This window comes from Rhamphochromis longiceps, linkage group LG10 (assembly GCF_057381845.1).
Source record: "Rhamphochromis longiceps isolate RC_006_pf linkage group LG10, R_longiceps_female_GT1.1, whole genome shotgun sequence".
NCBI classification, from domain to species: Eukaryota; Metazoa; Chordata; class Actinopteri; order Cichliformes; family Cichlidae; genus Rhamphochromis; species Rhamphochromis longiceps.
The window spans coordinates 27,552,850-27,567,991 of NC_140566.1; positions in this window are offsets into that span (position 1 = coordinate 27,552,850).

The following is a 15,142-nucleotide window of genomic DNA, read 5'->3' on the forward strand; positions in this document are numbered from 1 at the left end:
GAATTTATAGTTGCAGATGTTTGATGCTGCCAAGAAAGTAGTTTAAGTTTAGCTAGCAACAGGCCACCATCACCAAGACTTTAGAGAATAATCACTTCCAGCCAAGCAGAAAGTCTGGTTTTGAAAAATGGAAGTGGCTAAAACCACATTCCTGCAAAGGCCACTGGAGGCTAGTGAAAATGAGCCAGCCCCCACTTACTCACTTTCATGGTAAAATGCCCAACTTTAGCCATGCAATATATTTTTATATCCTGGATCAAGAAGCGTTCATGGACTTGTCTATTTTCCCCCTGTATACTTTACAGAGGTGGATTTTATACCTTATCCATTTGGAAATTGTTAAGGCCAATGCGGTAAATAGGTGTTCTGACACATACAAATAATACTCTACAGATACTATGAATGGGGAAACTATCGATAAAACAGAAGTGTTCTGTCAGGGCAAGCAAGGCAAGCAGTGCTTGTCCAGTTAAATCTGAAAGTGAAATAAAAGTCAAAGTGAAAGTGATCTCTCTCTCTCTTTACGTTTCAAACACTGTTCCATTCCAAAAGATTCTCTCATTACATTCAATCATTTTGTGGCAGCAGTTAGCAGTTATTGTAGCTGGAAGAGAACTTAACTCTGCTTGTCTATGATTCCACTGAAATCTGTAGTCGCTGGAATTCATGTGCATGTCCAAGTCCTACCAAAGGCTTGCGCTGGACAAGCTAAACGGTCGACAGTTTGTTCTGGTTATTTGCGCATGCACAGTATAGACAAGCGTCTGATCTTGAAGACTAGTGTGTTACAGCTCTGCTTTTACTGCTCTGAGAACAGTTACAATCTACACATTTTGCAGAAACTGAGCTAGAATTAACAAATAAAATGCCCCCTGGTTTAACATCACAAAATATAAATTTTCTGTTACTAATCAGTTTGACCAACATGTGTAATGTAAGAAACTTTAATAATTTCTTTAGCATGTTAGGAAGGAAAGCTTTGATGATAGGAAGGAAACACAAGGCTCCTGCTTTTACCAGTTAAATAAATAGACAGAAAAATACATGCAAGTTGAACTGGTGCAGGCTCAGCCAGCACTTTTAAATGAACATCTGTGAGAAATCACTTGGTTGACTGAATAGTTCAATTTTTTTTATTGTTTTTAATCCCCTTGTAGATTTTTATCAGTTAACATCATACACTGCTCAAGATTGTTTATTCAACAGTTATTTTATTTCAATATAATTTTGTTAGTCATAACTTAATCCTGTTATAGCCTATATAGCTCATGTCAGCCACCACAAACATATGATTTTGTAGAATATGATGCATTACTGGAGATTAAATAGAATGTAAAGTATTTAAAATTTGTTCCTTTTTAAACATCTGCACCAGAAATATTGATCCATATAACTCTGAAAATGGGTAACATTTTTAAGTACTTTACTAGTACTTAGCTAGTAGTACAGCTATCAGTGAATATTCTAATGATAAATATAGAACTAATAACATTTAACAATTCTTCAGCCACGCCGAGTACAGCATTAATAAAAGCAAGCAAAGCACTGGTAGAGGTTTGGTGTCTGCTTGGCTTTCTGTAACTGCACACCGCTGAAGACCAAAAACATTTATTAGTCTGTTAGTACTAATTGCCAGTTATCTGTGTCTTCACCCTGCACCCCTACATCCTATGGATGGAGCTTGGTAACCAAGCGTGCTAGCGTTAGCTGATAATAAAACTACAACCTCTCTTCTAAATAATGGCCACTAATTATCACTCCAAAATAACAAGTCCATCAAATTCATAACAGGTTAACAAAGACAGGTATCTCACCAATTTCAGTTCATTTACATTTTTAGAGGTTTAAGGGGTGTTTATATTGTTTTCCCTAGTTAATTCCACATCTATGGGAATCACCATCAAGACTAAGAACAGCCAGCAGTCTGTCAAAGATTTTCATTATACCTGCATATGGATGGCATTATATAGCCAATCAGAGGAGAAGGTGAAAGACATGTAGATCTTTTAAGTGGATCAACAAATAAATCAGCAAAATAAGGCTTTTATAGAAACTCCAGCCTTATGTTCTTACACTTATGAGATTCAGCTCTTTCCCCTCTTCATTAGTAAATTAAGTCCCATGACAGCAACTCCTTCACCTCTTGAAATATGAACTGAGAGACAAATTAAACATGCATATTTAATAGGAGGGGAACAGGATTGCATTCACTTGTTAAATGAGAGTATGAGCACTGAGGAAATCTGACTGAGAGAAAGAGGCTGAGTTTTATGGCCTGCAGAGTTTGGAAAGAAAAAAGAGAATTCATCTTTATTTCAGCATGGCTCTTTGGGAGCAACCCTAGCAGGACTCCCCCTGCCTCCTCTCTGTAGCGCTGATTACATACATTCTGCCTTTCTGGGGGTTTGGACTGCATGTTTCCATAGCAACCGCAAAAAGCAGACAGTGAGGAGGAGACTGCCTTGCCATGCGCCTTTACTACCTCTTGAACCTTCAAACAGCATTTTGGAACAGGCTCTGCGCTGCCAAGTGTCTACTTCTGCTCAAGTCAGACCTTAAAATCCAGCCAATGCATCGCTGATAAAAAGAATATCTTATTCAAAGTATGATATATTTAGTACAGAGTCAAGATGTGGGCCTGTTTTGATGAGTGTGTAACAGTAAATTATTTTATTCTGCATAAATAAAATCCTTTTCAGCATCCAGGAGTACCCAGTAATCTCAGGAAATTGTATTAAATTTGTCTCTGTTCCGTTTAGTGTTTGCTGAGTTTTGGTTACTGATTGTTTCCACCTGTGTCTTCCTTTAATTGTTTTCACCAGTGCCCTACAATCAGTCCTCTTTGTATATAGGGTATAATGTAATATTTCTTTTTGTGAGTTCATCTATTTGCACGCATGAGTCTTCTTCTCAGGCTTCATACACCTCTATGTGGGTTCCCTGCAGCCCTACTTTTTATTTATTTTTGCCTGTTTTTCTGTCCAGTGTTTGGGTATTCCCTCTGCCTCCTACCTGCAGGATTACAATATACCATCACTGTAAAACTTTATTAGGTACAGCTTGCATTAGCAAGTTGGATCCACTATCAGTTCTGCTTTAATTATTTTTTATTTAATTCAACAAGGAGCTGGAAACAATCCCCAGAGATTTTGGTCCATATTGACATGATAGCATCACGTGGTTGCTGTAGATTGTCTGCTACAGGTCCTTGATGGAAATCTCCCGTTTCACCATATCCATATAGAGTTGGCGGTTTACACTTTGCTGTAAATTGCACATTTAAACAACAAAAACAGGTCTGATTTTGCACCCCATATGTGTATGATGAGTCCACTCCTGGCTGAAGTACAGCACTACAGGTCTGATGTAGACAGTTTATCACAGTGAATGTCAGTGTTATTGCAAAGAGATTGCATGTAAGTGCCAACTTGACCCCATTAAACTGAAAACCGAATCACTCCCTCTTGCTGCTGTTTTATCCCATTTTGTTGCCGTCTTGACACACCAATGTCAGATTGATAGCAACTGACTGCAGCTGGTCTTAGACCAGGTCCCCTTTTTGAAGCGGCCATTTCAAAGGCAAGAACATGCAAGTTGATTGCAACCAACCAGCCACTGTTTTCCCCTTTGACTTTAGCCTAAGGTGTTCCTTAAAATTATGTTTTCTTTTTCACAGAATTTCAGACACTATTTCTATGGTGTCATACTGGATTAGGGATACTACAACATTAAGTTTCTGATCAAACCATTTTTTATATCAGAGAATCGGGCCCAGGCTTTCTAAAGTAGTCTCTGCAGAGTAGAATAGAAATCTCAAGGTACCGTTCCAAATAAGTCCTAGTTCTTGATTACCCTTGTTACACCTTATTGTGAGAAAGGGAAAACATTGTGGATTTTTTTACTTCCTCCAACCTAATCATGTGACATTTCTTCAAAATATAACAGCTAACAAATTCCTTTAAGTCACAGAACAAAGACAAATCTATATTTCAAACTAAACAGAAACAATTCAAAGCTATCTGCAGTTCTTTACACAGCAACATAAAGATGGGAGTGTTTACATACACCATCATAACCGCATCCACAGAGTCCTTGACCCACATATTGAAAACAATTGGCCCTGAGGGTCAAAAGAATAAGCAGTGAAGTGGGTCAATAGGTCCACTCCTACACACTCTGTGTGTTCTTGCAAGCCAGATGGCCAATTTGGTTGGAGCCATGAGAAGATTAATCATAACACATTTTGTCCACCATCTGATTGAATTCAATCAGCACACACCCTGCAGAATAAAGACCCTGCAGCCTCCCGCGGTGCACGCAGCAGTCGAGTGCCACATACTCACTGTACAATTACATACACAGCAGTCTATGGTAAACCACGGGTGGAGGGGACTCCACCCGTGGTTCATCATATATTGTATTATCAGTGGCGCTCGTTAGTTTGTAATTTGGTGTTCTAGTGTTTTTGTGTACTATTTGCCTAAACATGGCCCACAAAGCTTTACACGAGCCAGTTATTTACAAAAACGGCTTTTGCTGAAACTTGATGTTGCGATTAAGGTTTCACCCGAGGCTGATTCTGGTCATTATTGCAGCTAATGTTATTGTGTTTTGGTCCTGACACTTTTTCTAACAAATTCACTATAAAATAGAAAAGAAATCCAGTTGTTCTAATATAAACAAACATCGGCGAATTAAAACAATTTCCATGCAGCCTACTAATGTCTGACAAACCATAAAGTGTTTGGTTTGTAAGATGTTGGCATATGATTGTGGCCCCATAATGACTTTGGAGCTCCTTGGAACATCAAAACAGTTTCCACATTTGGCATTTTGATGATGTCTCCCATAGGTGTGCTGCAGTGTTTCTGCGAAATGTTCTCCTTTATATTTATTCACTGAATTGGTTAATTATGTTTTCTTAAAGTTCATTTCTCCTGTGATGGTCTAAAGTCATCATCATCTCCTCACTGCCAGGAATATAATTGTGTTTCAGACTTTATTAAATTTTAATTAAATTTAATAGTCTTTGCCTAAAGACTGTGAAATTTGAAGATAACAAGTCTGAAAGAAAAATTGCTGTCAGCACATTCTTTTTTTGTGTAATGTAATACTGTCCTGAGGTCATTAAAGCCCTCATATTCCCAGAGAAAATAAAGGACTATAACAAAGGACGTAACCTTGCTGTCACTTCCAAAAAATGTGGGATGTTGATTGATTTGTTGCTTTGCAATACACTGAACCCGAGAAGCTGCTTGTACACAGAAATAACTTAGAGCAGGTATTAAGGAACCAAGAGGCTGAAATGCTCCCATTACTTACACACAAATCTCAGCCTGACAGCTTTAGAATATCACATCACTGCTTGTTGAAAGGGCTTTCTTCACAGCCTCTAGTTTATTCCCTTTACTTCAATCTATTTTCAGTAAAAAGCCACCTAAAGCCCTTATTTCCCTCCGCTGTCATTGTTATGCTCAGTGCGGCCATTGTCAGTGAGTGCTGTTACTGCTATTTTCAGTTTCCCCTGGTTACCATTTCCATTTTAAACCAATAGCACCCTCCCCAAACTGAAGTGAGGTGTAAACAAGCAAATAAAACAAACCTGACAATACACATATTAGGTCTAAATAAATATAAATGATGCTTCACTTATTTTCTTATACCTGCACTCACTGTGCAGATATAACCAGGAGTGATTGTGTCCTTTTGCAAGATACTAAACCACTAATTTCCCCTAATGCATGTATGTGATAGTTAGAAAGCACTTAAAGGCACAGAATAAAGTGATATTCTTGTAGTAGAAAGCACTTTAAGTGCTCAGTTAGAGAAGAACAGCGTTATATGAGAACCGGAGAGGAATGGATATATTCCGCAGGTTTTAGTTGTTATTGACATGATGACATCACTCAGTTGCTGCAATTTGTCAGCTGCACATCCATGATCTGAGGCTCTTGTTCCACTACATACCAGAGGCGCTCTATTCAATTGAGATCTGGTGACTGTGGAGATCATTTGAGTACAGAGAACTAAATGTCATATTCCAGAAACATGGCACAGTAACCTACTAGAAGCAACCATCAGAAGATGGGTCCACTGTGATACAGGGATGGATATGGTCAACAAAAATACTCAGGTAGGCTAAGATATTTAAACGATACTCAGCTGGTGAAGTGTGCCAAGAAAATATCCCCCACATCCTTACACCATCATCAGTCTGAATGAAAGCATGGATCTGACCATACCATCCGAATGTCACAGCAATTATCCAGGCTCATGAGAACAGGCAATGTTTTGGCGAGTATGTGTGAATTGTAGCTTCAGTTTTCTGTTCTTAGTTGACAGGAGTGGCACCTGGTCTGATCTTTGCCGCTGTAGCCCACGTCAAGGTTCAACATGTTCAGCAATTCTCTTCTGCATACTTTGGTTGTAACGAGTTGTTACATAAATTACTGTCGGCTTTCTTTCTGCTTTAAGCAGTTTGCCAAGTCACCTTTAACCTTTAAAATCAATAAGGCATTTTCAACCAAGGATATTTTCCCTTTTTGGACCATTTTTTTTAACCCTAGAGATGCTTATGTGGGATAATCCCAGGAGATCACCAGCTCGTCTGGTACCAACAACCATGCAATGTTCAAAGTCAGTTAAATCACCATTCTTCCTCATTGTGATGCTCAGGTTTGACTTCAGTGAGTAATCTTGACAATGTCTTCATGCTTAAATACACTGAGTAGCTGCCATTGCATTTAATGATAATGAGTATTTGAAGTGGAAAGTAACAACATCTCACATTCACGGATGGCGGTGCCCAAAATGGAAAGAGTTCAGGACTTAAGAATGCAAATGTCATTCATAAGTTTCATGTCTATCTGCCTGTTAAGACTTGAACTTTCTCACAAAAGTGTTTTTCTTGTCCTGAGTACAGGTCAGGGAAAATGTAATCTCTGGCAAAATGTAATTACTGTAGCAAATTTGTGCTGCAAATGTGCTGACTTATCTTGTTCTGGATAAGATTTAAGTACTGGACAGAGAGAACAACCAGTCAAGAACACCAGTATTAGATCATTCTGCAACATGCTACATTCAGAGTTTCCATTGTCAGCACTGCTTTCTACATTGTCTCTGTCTTATTGTATACACTGTTGCTGAGTTAACAGGAAGATTGTGGAGGCAGTAAATAAACTGTGGTTAAGTTTAAGCAAGAAAAACATTTAGTCATAGTTACGGAAGGACGACGTAGGTCAGTAATTGCATTTTCTTTTTAATTGCAAGCCTGTGAGTCTGCTATACCAATTAGACAACCTCCAGCCCATTACTTTCCACTTTGCAATATAAACTGTACAACAGTCCCTGCGCTGGTGTTGAATGTTGTGAGACAACTGTTTGATAGACATGCAATACCCACCGATACTGTCTGGCACTGTCTTTAAAATCCAATGCTTGGAATGCAAAATTGAGTAAATCTAAAGAACACAAGCAAATTTAATGATGTTAAATTACACATTGCAATTCAGGCATTACTCACTTTCCACAAATGAAACATCAAGCAAACACTAAATGGCTGGCAGCTGCAAGACACGTCACACTATAAAAAGCCACCCCGGACAATAGAGTTGAATGCTGTGTCACAGCTGCCTGTGGTGCACAGGAGGGGCAAGAAAACAGTGCCACATCACTTAACAACACTGCAATAAACCAGCAAAAAACAATGGGATCGCAACTAAGACACCAGTCAAAATAACAGGGAGACCTCTTTCAGCTAACCCAGTATTAAAAGGTCAAAAGGAGAATCTAAATGCAACAGGAACCCAAATCAAAAGAACATAAAATAACTACATGTAAGTACTGCTAAGAAAACAAGCCTACTAAAAAGATGATGAGAATAAAACCTGCTAACCCTTTGCACCGAAAACAGACCTGCTGCCCTTCTGAGCACTGGGAATAACACCACTGGGAATACTAAACACTTGACTTTTTATGTGATTGGATAATTTAATGTTTTAAGGTTAATGGTGTTAGCAAACACACTTGGGGTTGTCATTCAAGTAACCGGAGGCCAGTTTCAAGGGGCCCGTCTTGGCCCTCTACATGCCCTTCAATACATAAACAAGGAATAGAAGCTCCCATTAGTCCTGTGAAGTGTTAAGAGGTCTGTCGCCAGGTCTCCTCAAGACTTTGCTTACATTTTCTCATTTCGGTTTAGAAGTGCATGCGTCAGTCAGTGAGATACCCGAGAAAAGTGCATTAAAGCTCCCATTTTTTCTGTGTAAAGCTGTAAACAGCTAAAAGGGCAGAGCAAGGAGGGGTTAAAGCTTGTTATCAGAGCTGCCCGAAGGCTCAAATTCATCAATTTAAACCCTGTTTTCTTAGTTGTTGTTTTGTTTTTTAGTAAATTAAATTCAGCAGGATTACTCAACAGGAGCAAATATAATTTGAGCTGCTCCGTGTAATGTTGGGGGGGAGAAATGCTAAGAAGGATTTGAACTATTGTGTTCAGGATGAGGAGTTTGTTGTGAGTGTGAGTCACTACATATTTATAAATCTGGGAGAAATCCTTTAGGTTTACATGAACTGCAGCACTAAACCCGCTGAAGAAGACAGCTCTGTTGCCGCTCTGTTTTTCAATTCCTCCACTGCAAAAACTCAATGTAAACTGTATTTCTAGTAAAAGATGGACATCTCTTCTGGATCTGTAAGGTGACACCAATCCAATCCAGTTTTATTTATAAAGCATTTTAAAATACCCAGCACAGGACCAAAGTGCTGTACAGAAAATAAGTTAAAAACAGTAGAATAGCAGAAAACAGCAAAAATAACTAAATAAAACACATAATACATAAAAATTAAAACAGCCTTATATTAAGAAAAACAAGATAAAACAGCACAGAGTCAACTAAAAACAATTAAAATAAAACTAAAAATAAAAGCCAACATCTCACGTGGTGTCAAAGGTCAGGGTAAAGATGTGGGTTTTCAGGAGTGATTGAAAAATAGGTAGAGAAGAAGCCTGTCTAATCTCTAAAGGAATATCGTTCCACAGTTTTGGAGCTGCTACAGCAAAAGCACGATCTCCTCTAAGTTTACGCTCAGTCCTGGGTACATTCAGGAGCAGCTGATCAGCTGACCTGAGAGAGTGGGTGGGTGTATAAGGCTGTAGCAGCTCAGAGAGATAAGATGGGGCTAGGCCATGGGCTTTAAAAGCAAATAAAAGAATTTTAAAATGAATCCTAAAATGAACGGGCAGCCAGTGAAGTGAAGCTAAAATAGGGGAAATGTGCCCAAACTTTTGAGTGCCGGTTAAAAGACAAGCTGCGGCTTGTGTGAAACTTGTATGAAAAGCATACAAGAGTGAAAACAGATATAAGATCCCTTAAAAAAATTATATAAATGAAACTTGTATGTTTTGGATACTTACTAATTATATGAAAGTAATGAGAAAGTGGCCACTTTCATGAGTAAATCATATAAGCCTTACATGATTCACTATATGAAGTTGACCACATCTTATGCAAGTCTTTTTATGCAAGTTTTTACTATTTCATTTCCATATGGGTAACAAAGGCGTGGATAACTGTCTCAAAGTGCTGCCATGAAAGAGCCAATGCAGAAGCATCTTAAAATTGCAGTCTTTCTGTTAGCCAGCAGGTGGCGACACCACTGGCTGCAGAAATAAGTCCATTTATATTGAAATCTATGAGATAATCACTTTACTTCTCCCCTAATTTTCGACTTCAGTAAAGACTTTAAAAATGATTTTCTGGTCTCAGTCACTAGTTTCAGGTCTTTTTCAAGATGGCATGAAGCAAATTTAGTAAATTATGGTCATATTTATTTTATATTTAGCAGGAAATACTTTACTGTGTTGCTATTTTTTACTGGAAAGTAGCTACTGTGTGAGTATCTTCTGTTTCTCAGTCAGACCATCCCCTCACTCATTATGTCGGGTTAAGAAAAAAAGCATGGCGACAACCAAAATGCTGAATCTTCAAGACTGGAGTTCATATGCCAGTCAGTGACATCATAGTGTCTGCATCTACTGTTTATATACAATCTAAGCTCCCATCAAACCCCATGATTTAAAACCCAAATGACGACGGCATCTGTAGGCAACTTTTCTGAAGTCTTGCTAAGACGGATAACATTACTTATACTTTAAGAAGGTAATCAGAGCCAGAGGAGAGGCTTCCCAACTCGAGCGCTCGGCATGTGTCCTTAATCCGCTGCTTTTGATGTGGCTGTATGAGCTCTGTTTACTTCTACGGCAATCTGTGGTTTGGGGAGGGATATGTGTGATTTAATTGTGTCCCGACAAACAGTTTATCCACCCACCAAGTAATTCGTTGTAGCGTTTAAAGTTGCCATTGGTGCCAAACCTGGCAACCTGACTGCCATAACGGAACTTAAGGATACACAGTGACTGCACCTGCCTGATGTTGCCCCTTTATTCATAGAGACCAGGTGTAAGGTGAGGTAGATTTTCCTGCCTCAGATTCAAGTCGTTATCCTGAACTTGACTGATTATCTCCTCATACCACAGCAATGTCATCTCGTACTTAGTAAGTAAAAAACATACAATTACTTCCCAAAATGCTAAACTCTTCCTTAATACTGGATTGACATCATGGGATATAACAACTAAACGGTCTTGTTTTTTTACATAATGTAATTCACTGCAAACAAAAGAGGTTTCAGTCTCTCCATTATGTGAAGGAAAAAATAGATGGCATGCTCCTAGACACCTTGTTAATGTAATCAGAGAAGAATGAATGAGAAGTGTGCTTTCTCCAGATGATTAAGAGCTCCCCCTGACCAAATTCTGATTCAGTACATTTACGAACAATTGGCCACCTGGGTCCCCAAGTCTGCTTCAAGCAAACCCTCTTATTGAGGCCTGACCGCACCCCTCCGCTCCCTCCCACCGTGCCCTCAACGAGACACTGATGCGTCTGAGCTGAGGTGTGCCAGAGTGATTCATTAGTTCATTAAGGCGTCTTGTGGCCATGGCAACAATCTTTCTAACGGGGTCACCGGTAACATGACAGTCTCCTTCAGGGCGAACCCTGTCACACGATCTGAGCAATGGCAGGAGGTACAATCAGTTGCCCCACCCCCAAAACATCATGAGGTCCCCTAACCCATTTATGCCCTCAGCTTTAGAAAAAAAAACAAAAAACAACTACGTATACACACTCACGCAGATCGCCTCAACACACAATGCTCCAGCTATGATCTAATAAGAAATTCTGGGTAGTGTCTCTGTATAGTTCCAGTGTGCCTCTGGTCGGGCAAAATTCACCGCAGCTAATGGAGGTGAAAGCACATGGATCTCTTTTTTTCTTTTGTGTGTGTGTGTTATCCAGAATCTGCTCTGACTGTAAGCTCAATTTATTCAGCGTTTCCAGTGCACTAGTGCCGTACAAGATATGTTAAATAATGTTTGTTTTTTTAAGAAAGAAAGAAAGAAATGTAAACAATGGGTTATTCATTTATTTGATTTGTATTATGAACATTACATACCAAGAATTCAAGTTAAGAAGTCAGTCTCGGATCAACCTTTTTGTGCAATATTGTGTTTTCCTCTATTACCAAGAAATGTGCTGTGTATTTAGTTTGTTTAGCATGCTTACCAATACGTATTATATAAACAGATAACCTGGTAACCAGAGAAGCTTAACCCTAAACCAAACACGACTTAAGGAAGAAACACTGGAACAAAAAGACCATTATAGCAATAAATATAAACAATCTGTTATATAATTTAATGCCCAGCCTGGCAGTTTCCATCACTCTTTTCTTCTGCCTCCTCCAGCCTAATGTTTTCGTTCTGTCTTCCTGGGTGATGCTGCAGGATGAGCTTTGCTTTGAAACTCAAACTGCAATGTGCAGTGCAAGATTTCCAGTCTGAATACTAAGCAGTTAAGTCAATACACACAAGAATCTTCTGTCTAATTATGTCGTTTCTGGCCCAGCGGTCCTCCTGTTCCCATTTGGAAGATTGTTAGTTTGATTGCTGCAATTTTCTTTAAGACAGACATCACAGACATAAATCTTTTTCCCCTGGTCAACACAGGCAAGGTTTTGCAATCCATTGCTTGAACAGGGAAGCGTGCCCTTAAAGCCCCCTGGCATTTTTTTTTTTTTTTTTTAGTGAATGGTGTCCTTTCTTTCCCACCCCTTCCTCTGTAAGTGTCTGCCTGCTCAAACCATCGGCCCTTGACTTTGTCTGGCACTCCTGTGGTGAAACACTCTGCTCCCAATCTGTGTGAGCGGAGCAGCCAGTGTGCAGGCTCACTCCAGGCTCCGGACATCAAGATGATGATGATGATGATGATGATGATGATGATTAAGTACCATGTCCTTTCTTACTGTAAAGAGTTTTTAAGCCATTAGGTGATTACGTTTTTATGTTGGTGCACGAAAGTGTACAGTTATCATCTCGTGGGAACAGCTCGAGAGATTGGAGCTGTTTAATATTTACCATATATATACATATATAGAGAGATATAGATATATATCTATATCTATATGGATATATAGATATAGATATATATATAGTGAATTGCTTAGTTATTCTGTTTTGAATGCTTGGTTATTTTTGGTAGTTGGTTAGTTTTGGTAAATGGTCTGACATTTATGTAGTGCTTTTCTAGTATTATAGTAAAATCCACATTGACTCTTCATACAAGTGAAGCACAGCTGGAGAAGCTGTTTTTTTTTTTTTTGTTTTTTTTTATTAATCCAAAACACTGCAGCAGAAGAGCTCATAACTCCTGTTACAGTGCAGCCAAACAAACTTGCATTTAAACCCCACCCAGAATAATCCACCGTACTTCCTCTACCTGCTCTTACAGCTTCCTGTTTGACCCCTGCATCTGCAGAAAACCAGTTCAGCTGTAGCAAAACCTCTAAATAAAGAAACTCACCAGTCTCATGTGGGTGTGTTGTCCTTCCGTAGTTAATGATTTTAATTTTAATTTTGTAAATCTACTATGTTAGTTTACTAGTTTTAATCGTGTAAGTTCGGGAGGCAGTTATTTAATGATTAGACTGAAATGAGAAATTCATGCAATCTTAATTGATGATGTTTATCAGCATCCCCTGCTGTATCACACAGTGTTCAACCAGAAAAATCTGCACCATCGATTAAACTAAATCAATATAAGTACCAAATAACAGAAAATACAAAGCTGTTATCACCCTGTTTAGACTTGCAGTCATTTCCAAGGGCTATCTCACCTTTTGCCCTATGACAGTTGGCTCTGAAACCCCACATGACCCATGGATAAGCAGCTAGGAGGATGGATGGATGTCACCATTATCTTTTGCATTACAACCAAAATGCTCTTTTCAAAGTACAACCCCGCATCTTAATCCATTGACTAAGTATATCTTTAGGATTTCAAATATTTTAAACCTTATATACTCAAAATTAAACCCAATAATTTTTAAAGTACATTCAAATCTCGGAGCGCTTAAAAGCCATGGCACATTAGTCTTTAAACCATCTTATAATTTATCTTCCACCGCATCCCTTATCTGCTGTATACAAGCTCAAAACAAAGAATGGCACAGTGATGTGCAATCTGAGTATAACTGGCTTTAATAGTAATGAGAAACCAGGGCCTGTGTTGACATTTCTTTAGTTATTGGAAGACATCAGAGATTTTTTCAACATGTTGAATTCAATATGTGGCACATGTTTGGCTAGAAAACAAAATGGTTAAATTAGGATTCTTGTTTACACTTTTACGGTTAGAGGTCTATAAGTTCTCACCTGAGCCTTGAGTCAGACAGTCCTATCAAGATAAAAATGTGTTTGTTTTAGCAACAATATTTGGGGTTCCAACAGCCAAAGATTTCTGTTGGCTCGGTAAAAAAAACACAATGAAACATTTAACTTGACATTTACAGTTTTTTGTTTGTTGTCATTTAAAAGCTCACCTTACCGAATTAACAGGGATATCAGTTTTATGTCTCATGGCAGGTTATGTGTACACAAACATTAAATCTTCAGTTCCACACACTAACGGGTGACAGCTGACACATGGCTTCTCCCTCCGCCCTCTCCCGTCTTGCTTTCCAGCCACTCCTCGGCGCCACGGATGACTGCAATAAAGATAAGTATGGAAAAAGGTGAGAGGCAGGAATATGACAGAGAGGAAGAGTTGATTTAAAATACAGCAGAGGAAAGATTTGGCAGAGGGGAATCATCTTTCTTTCTGACTCCCCCCAGCTCCATTATTGGAGGGAAATGAAGGATTTTCGATCAGGGTTGGGATTTCTGCCCACTTCAAAGACCTTTTCTCACAAGTCTCTCGCTCTCTTTTCATTGTTATATAAAACAGACTTCATTTCTATGGGTGAGGGATGTTTGTGTGGCCCTCCACTTATGTCTGTGAACCAAGAACTAAAGAGATGAATATAGATTTTTTAGTGTATTATCAACCCACCCCGGTCTCTCTGACTCCAGTCCTTTTCTCTCACTTTAGTGCCGCGCGTGTTGAATCAAAATCCTGTCTCAGGAATGTGCACTTTAGTTACTGACTACAATCTGGCAACGCTGATACTTTGGCAACTCCACTCAGGAGCCTAGTTCAGTCATCGCAGTAAACTGATATGTTAGCCTGGCTAATGATCTGTCCACAGCAAGACTCTAATTATTTTTACTAAAAGCCTGAGGTCAAGGTGATATGTCTAGCTGTGGTCTTACTTCCCAAACCATTCACTGCTAGTTTTTCAACAACACCCATACCGGCCAACCCCAAGAAAACTATGAAATCTCTTTGCCTAATGGCAAAAATTGAAATAGTTCTTAATTGATGGATAGTTTTATGCTGTAAATGAACTTTTACTGGTGAGGGATTGTTACTTTCAGAGTCTAGACAAAGCAACAACAGCTTTCATCTAATGGGCTTGATTTAGGCACACACCTTTACGTCAGTGAAGAGAGAATACGGGTACCATAAAGACGCCTTTAACTCAAATACAATAATGCTACTAAAACCTTTAATGTAATTTTACTTTACTTAATGCATGCAGTAATTGGTAGCATTAGCAGCCCACTCAGGCTACTATTCTCTGAAAGCTGAAGACTAAATCCAAAATCAGTTGAAACTCAGTCATTGTTGACCGTGTAACACGGCTG